This window comes from Colius striatus, chromosome 4 (genome assembly GCF_028858725.1).
Source record: "Colius striatus isolate bColStr4 chromosome 4, bColStr4.1.hap1, whole genome shotgun sequence".
In the NCBI taxonomy this organism is placed as follows: Eukaryota; Metazoa; Chordata; class Aves; order Coliiformes; family Coliidae; genus Colius; species Colius striatus.
The window spans coordinates 36162161-36172011 of record NC_084762.1 but is presented as its reverse complement, the minus strand read 5'-3'; positions in this window follow the sequence as shown (position 1 = coordinate 36172011).

Genomic DNA, 9851 nt, shown 5'->3' with positions numbered 1-9851 from the left:
CTGCCCAAAAGGTTTCAGCAGAGCATTCAGATAGGAACGTTTATCTCTAGTTGTTCGGTCTCTGAACTTTCAAGTACGCTATCAACTTTAGTGAGAGTGAAAAGTTGGACAAGTCCAGTAAGCATATGTGTATGTACATATATCTTCACGTATGTACCTGTACACATGCACACATATACATAGATGTCTTCAGAAGAGATCAAGAATTGACCCAGAAAGCCTGGATTCAGTAAAAAGATAAAAGCCTAGGTGCTTTAGGATCAGAGGGTTTAGCCTTTAATAACTATCTGGTGCTAGCTGCAGAATTCAAAGCTAGTTTTACATTTTCCTAAACTTCAAGGCTTTTCAGACTAACAGAGTTAATTCTAGTCCACCATCTGTAAAATATGCATCTCAGTGTCTCTCTGTCTCACAGCAATTTTCCCTTGAAAAAAATTTCTCTGAATCAGAAGAACTTTTCTTCCCGTGTATGTTAAAATGTGACTATTTCATGTTGCACTCCTGTATTCCTAAAGGAAGCTATATTCCTATTATCATTTTAACTGAGAATTAAGCTTGATGGAAAAGTATTAGTAGAAGGTGAATTAAAGCAAGCGACATCAAGGGCAGTAAGAATAATCCTGGACTAACCATATTTGCGCCTACCCAATGAAACTGCCAAGACGTTTGAATTACTGCTTAGAGCACTGTGACAGCGTCTAGTTGGTCTCCTCTTCATCACTGTGTTGGGCACATCTCAAAATCGTGCATCACAGGTGACAGTTCAGAGCTGGAATAGCCACAGGCTTCAGTGGCCAGGAGGGAGATGACTTGGCACAGTCAGGTAGAGGGGCCTTGCATGGTGTCTTCAGACACAAACTACATTGCACCAGCTCAGATTCTAGTAGGCTGTCAGTCCTTATTTTCCTAATTTAGTTACTTCTTTATGAGACTTGAAAAGAAAAAAAATAAAACTCAGTCATTAGGAACTACCTTGGCACTCAAGTTAATGAAATGTAAAACTAGTTCATTAGGAATTATTGTTCTATTGGATTGATTTCACCACCTTTTGTCGTCAGCACTAGATTGTCAATGGAAATTGGGTATATTTCTGTTAATGTTTCATAGGGCACACATGAATCTCATGCCAGAAGCTCAGGAAATTTTAAAGCACTGTTCAAATCTACCTTGAAAATATATTTTAATGTATAAATATTTCTTTGTGATTTCCCTTGGCAAAGTGGAATTACTGAAAACACACCACAAAGTTTGACATAGGTTTGAACATGCCCTTTAGGCAGTGAAATTCTCCTGCAGAGTACTGAGTGTACCAGAGGAATACAAATGTGTTTTCTCATTTATGTCATTAATCAAAAAGAATACGTTGCAAACTACTCACAGAAGTTTTACTGCGGCAGTGTGCAGCGAGTGTATTGGGTCACATTGCAAACCAGAAGCAGAAAAAAGGCACAGTATAAAACACAGACTATAGCTTTGTGGAACAAGTGAAAAGCCTAGAGTAATTCACTGATTTAAACAAGGGAAAGTGTTTAGACAGAAAAAGCTTTTCCATGTATATAGAGAACAAAGAATTTGCAATATATTTTGTCCTGTTTGCTTTTTGCTTTCAGCAGATATTTCTTAGGCATTGTTGCCCAACGAAGATGAAGATATTATTCATTCCTTCTCTTTTACCACTTTCTAGATTCCGCACCACAAATTTTAATTGTCCTGCTCTTCTCATATATTCTCTTCCAATTAATCTCTTTATTAACCTCATGCCAACTGTTCCCTCTCATTTGGAAACAGCATCGCCTGAAGAAGCCAGTGAGATACCTTGGCAATGACTGTGGCAGATTGTCATTTACTAGCCATTCTTCGAATCAGATGAAACAATCAAGATGTAAAAATATTCTGGAATTTTTGACCACATATCACAAATGATGCCTGACACACCATTGCCTACTGTTTCTCTGCTACAGTCTTTGTGGATTCGTGCCACTAGTTACCAACAGGAAAAAAAAACAACAACCCAGCTTGATTAGCTGTAAGATGAAGCTTAATCAGTTTGTAAGTGGAATTGTAAGTGAAATTGCCTTTGCCTGAGATTGAAGTCGATGACTTGAGAACAGTTTTTCTAGCCAAAGAGGATGCTTTCCAACAGAATCTGCCTCTGTGTGGCTTGTTGTGTGTCTGTCCAGTGTGTGAAATGGAGAACAAAGAAAGGAAAATGCTGCAATTCTTTTCCAGATTTTCTATACTCTATTATTTGCACCAAGTTCAGGCCAAGTGATCTCATTATGCCAATACTGAATCTGGTTCTTTGTAGCCTCCCTTTATGAGTGTCTGAAGCAATCACAGAAATATTTTGAGGTTATGTAGGAAAAAAACAGCCAAACAACAACAAATCACCGTCTAACAAGCTAGTTCCTTGTGGCCTTTTGCATTATGTTATTTACACAAGTGATCTAAAGTCATTAAAACAGGCAAATTATTTAACACAATTCGCCAATGGCATTCACAGGGCTGTGTTCATTTAGATATGTGATAGCTCAAAAGAGTAAGAGAGCCAAGTGTCATCTTTTCTAGTCTAATGACTAAATGTATATTTCATGTATATTAAGAAGATGCTTCTACGACTGATACTGACAAAAAAGTTACCACGTTGTCATATAGTCTAAAATCAGTCTAGCTCTATGGCTGCAGACTCCCTGAAACAAGTTTATGTTAGGAATTTGCACCAGGCTGATTTTAAATTTATTTTGCTGTCAGTTTGATCAAGGACAGCCAAGGGCCACCCACGTGCATTTTTTATGCCGTAGCTTTAAAAATATAACCCAGGTGTTTCCAGAGGTCTGCACGCCCTCAGTTACCAGAAGAGAAATGAAAAGCAAATAGCTGATTTCTTGGAGATGAAAAAGGGCGTCTCCATTGGAGGCACAAGTGACCACCAAGTGGATACTTTCGAAATTGCACATGAAAGGTTTTATAAACTATAAATAGACCCTGCAGAGAGAATCCGTGTTGCTTTTCTTCAATCATATAAGCAATCTGCGTTTACAGCGTTTTTCTGAATGTTTTGCTTTGTTCATTTGGCTCAAAGCTGTCAAGTATTCTATATTTAAAAATCAAATTAAATATAACCATCACATATGATACATCATAGCTCATTTGCAAGTGATTTCTCCTGTAAAAATCCAAATCTGAAATAGAAATGAGGATTTAGTAGGATCACGGATGACTTTCATTATCAGATCTGTACAACTTAATTACTTTCAGTTATTTTCTTGAAGCTGTTCTTTGCAGTTTTGTTGTGAGTGATGAATGGCTGGGCATGGAGGAAACTGCAAAGCGATCCATTAAGGAAATTCAATTTTCTATCACTCTTTGCAAGTAATTAGCTCTTCTTTAGGTAATGTTAATTTGCACATAAGCAATGTCATATGACATTTGTTTAGGGAAGACAAGATAATTTAGTTGCTGTACTACTTAAAACAAACAGATAATTATATAACTATAATTATACAAGGTTAAGAATCCGTTACATAACGGAGTCCCTTGTGCTACTCCTGAGCAACAAATCTTCACGAGGGAACCTGTCCGGTTACCTGAGCAGCAGCAGTGCCACTGCTACATGATATTCCTCCTGTTACATAGAAGCATCCTCCGAGATGTGAATGGTTCTGGAGGATAGGCCTATTTATGAGGGGGTCACTGCTACATAGGCATCAATGGTCTATATAATAAACAAGGGGCACTCTCTCCTGCTTCAGACAGCTTCTTCCCCAGGCACAGTCTTTGTACCCTACTTGTAAAGCACTTCCTCATACAAAAAGGACAGAGAGGAGAATTTGCATCTCATCAAAGCCAAGATGGTGTGTACAGTTTACTCAGAAGATGGGTCTTTTAGGAGATATAACATTCCTCTCTATCTCTTCCTCTGCTATAGACAACTCTTCCTACCAGACTACATTGGGTTTTGTGAGCTGTCTTTTGATGAGAAACTAAATTGTCTGAGAAATATTATACAAAGCAATAACCTATTCTTTGAACCAACTTAATTTGTAATGGGCTGGAGCCAATGGCTACTGCACTTAGCAAGAATTATCCCACAGTTTTCCATCGGCTTTGGCAGTAAAACTCTCTTCCAGCTTTAAGAATGTGTGATTGGAAAAACTCCCATTTAACTTAGCCACCCCGTTGTCCCTACCTACAATTGTGCATTCAAAATTTTGTCATTTATCTTAAAAGCAGAACTACATAAAAACTTGAAAAATGCTTTTCTATAATGGAACTTTTGTTCCAGAACTGGTATTACTTTTCTTACTTTTTTTTCTGAAAGGATGTAATCCTTTCCCTGTCTTCCTTTTTTGTCATTTTTCTTTAGTATAATCCCACTTTCTTCCCTTTTTGCATTTTTTTCAGTTATCCTTATTCTTCAATTATTTACCCTGTCTATCCTTAGCCTTTAATTATCTAGCAGCAACAGCATCTGTCAGTCATCTCTCTCCTCAGAAGACTTTGTGTTTTGCAGAAGGAGTCCCTGTTCCACACCCTCAGCAAGAGATTTCTTCTGAAGGAAAAAAAAGAGGCCTGACCCAGTATCAGTAGAATTACTTTTATTTACACTAATGTACATAAAAGGAGGAATACATAGAGATTATATTATTAAAGGATACTAAAATTCCTTGGTTTTGAAACTCAGTTTCCTGCATGTACAGATACACACACACACACACACATTTTTACCAAAGAAATCATAGCAAGTCTCTCAAAATCAAAAGCAAGGATTGCATTATTCTGGATGTGATACTCAGTCTGGGAAGAAGGGAGATCCACCAAAGGATAGGGAAAGCAACCACGGGGAAAACACAACAGACACTGAAGAGCAGTCCTGCAGAGCTGAACCCTGGAGGAAAATTCCATCTGGAGAAGCACTTCAGTTTCATTTCATTGAAGAGAGTGTGCCGCGCTGGCCAAGTCACTTTAATATTCCTCTTTCACTTTGGCAAATCAACAACTTATAAAGACTGAAATTAAGCCTCCTAACACTCGAAAATATATTCAAGGAGAAATTGAAAATGACATCTACTTATGCACACAGAATATCCCGTGAGCTTTCAGCATGGATAAACTAGGCCTGGTGTTGGGATGAAATACAGGGCGGTTGGGATGAAGTTGCAAAAGCATGAAAGTTTTGGCATTTGGGCTCTGTGGTCATTCCAAAGAAAAGTGCTGGACTGAAGCATTCTCTGAGGTCTGTGGTTCTCACTTGCAGTCAGACCGCATCTAGCTGGGCTGTTGACCCTTTGCTTGCCTGCCTGTTACATTGGTTTGTTACGTGACACGCATCCCACCATTCCCATTTGGGCCATTACCTTGTCTTATTAATGCAGAGTGTCAGGACAAGCAGGGAGAAGCAGAGGGGGCTTCAAGCGACTTTTAGGCAAGGGGTAGACATGAACAACGCAACTAACACTTCAGCAAACAAGGAAGCATTTGGCATGCCTGTTCAATGACTTTCCAAGATATGCTGGCTCTGCAGTCTGCGAGTCAATCCTCCAAGACGCCGAGGAAGAACAGTTTACCAACAGCCTCTCCCCCTATTCTTTCATCTATGACTCAAAATCAGAAGAGGGAACCATAACTACCCTCTTGGAGCCTAAGATCCCCAAAACAGAAAGAGTGCCTGGTCCTGGGCAATGTTAGGGCAGTGCAATGGGGGAACATGCTGCCAAAAGCACATTGATATTAGGGCAATCTACATGTTAAATTTAGAAGAGTTTCATTTTGTTTGTCTCACTGTCAATCTCTCCATTCCTCAGACAAGTTAGCCAGTCTTCAGGTTTATTTTGAGTTCCTAACAGCAAGATTTGCAACATGTCAATACTGCATCCTGACAAGAGGATGTGGAAAATGGAGATTTCAAAGTGTACAGATTTAGCAAAACAGCACATATATGGAGGGGCAAAGCCACCTTCTATAAAGCCAGGGGGAAAAAAGGAGCAAAGAGTTATCCAGCACTGCATAACAAGATCCTTGTATTCTACACTCTAATGGTTGGCGGATAAATCTAGTGCCTAAGATGAGAGACTTCAAGATCTGTGGTGTCCTGAATTGGCTTAGTTAAGCAACTATTGATTAGTGAAGGCTTAGAGTAATCAAGTTTTGGTACTCTGTGAAGACACTGGCAGAGTAAGAAATAAAGAAAGTCTTGTTACTATGCAAGCACTGATCAGCAACAGCTAAAACACTGGTGTGTTAACAACACTGTTTTTAGTCACCAGTCAAAAACACAGGACTGTATGGACTGTTATGAAGAACATTAATTCCATCCCAGACAGACCTAGCATTATAATGCTTTGTAATCCTTGCTGTTAGAAAATGTTTCTGGATTCTGTGTTTCAACTTTATTGGTGTGATGTAAACCTGTTCTTGTTCTGTTCACACTGGAGAATTGATCCTTTTTCCTTGCTGCAATAGCTCTTTAAAAATTTCAAGTTAATTACCTTTAACTCTCAAAACATTTAATTTAGCCTCAGGCTTTCACTTGGGATTCTCCCTTTACCCCAAGCTTTCCTTCAAGTATCAGTGCAAACAAGCTGAAAAAAACCAAAATAAATTTTGACTGATACCTCTTCCAAGCCTTTTTGTTCAAGCTTGGTCAGGCTGTATATTCTTGGAATAACCAATTAGTTTTTGTTGGAAGGGATTTTTGGATATCACTGAGTCCAGCATCCTGCCCAAACCTCTGGCCCTGCCTCCTGGATCGACCTTAAACCTACATCTTGGCCATAGGCTGAGAGCCCTGGAGCTGATCAGGACTGACTGTGCCTCAGGGCACTGTTTTTCATCTCCAGTCCCATCTTTGTCCCTGTGTCCTGCATGGCCTTTGAACCCATGTTGCATCCACATTGCACCTTCAGCCCAGTCTTTGGCTCCGTTTCCTTTTGCTCTTGACAGGACATTGTCTGGAAACTGGAGGTGGCTCATCATTTGCCACATTTCTGGACCCCATCAATGTCTTTGTCAAAGGACCCTGTGACCTGCTCCCAGCTCTGACTGCCTCCTTCAGATTCTGTGGGACTGCGTCCCTGTGATGGGTCACTCTCACTAGGTCACCTCATCTGGGCCCAGCTACCCTCTGCCAAATATCTCCATGGGTGGAAACACCACAGCCTCTTGGACAACTTGTTCCAGTGCTTGGCCACTTCCACCCTGACAATTTCTTTCTTTGTATCTACTCAGTATTTCTCTTGCCACAACTTGTGATCATCACCTCTTGTCATTTTACTGTGTACCTCTGAGGGTGATCTGTCTCCTTCTCTACACTCTTCCTTTAGTTAATAGTAGACATCCACTTAATACCACTTGGCCAGCTCATCTTCAGGCTGAACAAACTGTCTCTCTTAGCCACTTCCATATGTCATGTTCTCCAGCCCACCTAATCATCACCTAATCATCTTGGTGGCCTGCTGCCACCAGTCAGTCCAATTTATCCATATCTAATTTGTTTCAGTTTGTCAATATCTTTAATCTCTCTCTTGTTATCAGGACAAGGGCAGGAATTAATTTGGAAGAAAACCTAATGTGTCTCAGATTATTACAGACTTCTTCCCACAGAGTCTACACATTAATGTGTGTGTTTCCACAGAGGATACAAAACCCAGCAAGGATTAGTATAAGGTATTGAGGAATGTAAATCTTACAGATACATCAGAATCATTCTGTATATTCAATAAAAGAGCTTGGTGACATGTTAACGGCTTTCGGACTCCAAAAGAGTGGAAGAGAAGGGTGTTTTTTAACATCTCAGTAACAAGGTATTCCCAGGTATCACAGTCCTAAAAGAAGAGTGTTAACATATACTTTTCAAAGCTCTTTTATCCTTAAAGGTGGTCTGGGATCTTAAATTGCTATCATGCAGCCTGTGATAGAGATAGGTAGTATGAAACACCCACCCATCTTGTAAAGCACCTGAGAAAAACAGAGAACCTAAATCTCAGTCAAACCCCTGGACATGTCAGGTTGACTACTGCACACCTATGAGTGCAATCTGCAGAATTTAACACATTTTGCCTACTTGTGCATTTGAAATTATGAAAGTAAGGAAGACTGTGCAAAACCTTTTGTCTTAAAAGTTTCAAGTCATTGCTCAGATTTAGGCTAAGCAATGTTAATGGAGTCAAAATGTCCATGTAGATGCATGTACATGAGTGTGGTACAAACAGGACACAACTTTAGAAGGGATTAAAGCAATCAGTCAGGAAGTCCTTAAATATCTGTTGCCACCTGCCTATGCTAGTGCTTTAAATTTACTGTCACCAGTGCAAAAACTATTTTGTGCAAGAAAAAAGTAAATCAAACAAAGCTGCATTGTTCTGCAAATCCATATACATCATCTTTCCTTTCAAGCCCACCTAATGTAGTGTGAGTGCCCGGCGTTCAGAGAGTTGGACACCTAAGCAGAGATATGAAAAATAAAGAGGAAAAGATGGAACAGGAAATAGTAAGAAGCAATAAAGAGGCTGAAAACAAGTATTTTACAGCTATTTATGGGGTTTTTTCATATTTTCCCCTCAGAAATACAGTAAAGTAACTATCGTATATTTGTCTCATTCAGGAGAAATGGAAAACAAATTGAATAGTGTGAGCATTTTAGATACCATATGCCTGTTTATAGCTACACAACTGATGCTTGAATTAATTTCAGAAGACAGTGAGATTTTGTGTGTTTACTTGAGCATGCATAGAAGCTTGCTGTCCATAGCTTCACAGAGAATTTTTAGTGAGGATGACCATATCTATTAAGGCAATGGTATCCCTCTTGGCCTCCCACAGCCTGTGGCTCATCGGCCTGCAGCTGTTCTGCAAAGCTGATTCACATAGTTGTCCTCTCCTCAGACCAGTGCTTAGGTTTCAGGGCCTTGAAACCTACTATGGTGCTATGACTTCATCTGCCTCATACACACTGCACCTCTGTGATCCAAAAGCAATGGCACAAGTATTCACAAATTATTTATTTGGAGCAAAACTGTTTCAAAGAGAACAAGTAAGAAAAGAAATAGTGCAGCTTAGATGTTTAGATAGCTTCTTCTGGGCCAACGAAGGCTGAGCATCCTTACATTTTTCTTTATAATGTACCTTGCTTTGTCACTCTCTGTCCTTAAACCATTTCTGATAAATGTGTCTTTTCCTTTTCCTTTCTGCTCCTTTCCCAAAGGATTTTTTTATGTGTGCATATATTCTTTTCACTTCCAAATCAACAGCCTTGTAAAACAAAACTGCATTTCCATAAAGACAATTTACAGGACCCTCAAAGCAAATAACTGGGCCTGTTATCTTTCAAAGAAGTTGTTGTTGTTTTCACTTGGATAAGCCACTGTGAGGTTTTTGTGTTTCTTCTTCACATAATCTTCTGTGATTTTAGACCTATACAGGCTTGCAAAATACTTTGATAATACAGTACACAATATTTTCCCTCTGTGGTTCCCTAACACTTTATTTTGCTGCTTGTGTCCTTGATTTGCATTTTTTGTTTGTGGAGTTTGCTTCAGACGTGGGAAAAGAGTACCAAAAGTTACTTCCATGTAGGAACATAGGAATGGAAGGAGGTCACCAGGAACTGTCACATGTCATGTCACATAATAGCTTTCATAAACACAACAAACTGCACAATAAACTACTTTTTAAAAGCAGTTTCTTTTCTTTTTTAAATATCTTTTTCTTTCCTATAGCTTCTGTGTAAGGTTTTTCTTAATATAAGTGTGAATAGAAACTTTATTCCAGTTTCTAAGCTCCATTTGTCCATGTGCAGTAGATTTTGCCAACCACTCTTCCACCAACACAAAGCAGTGCCAAGGTGTCCTGCT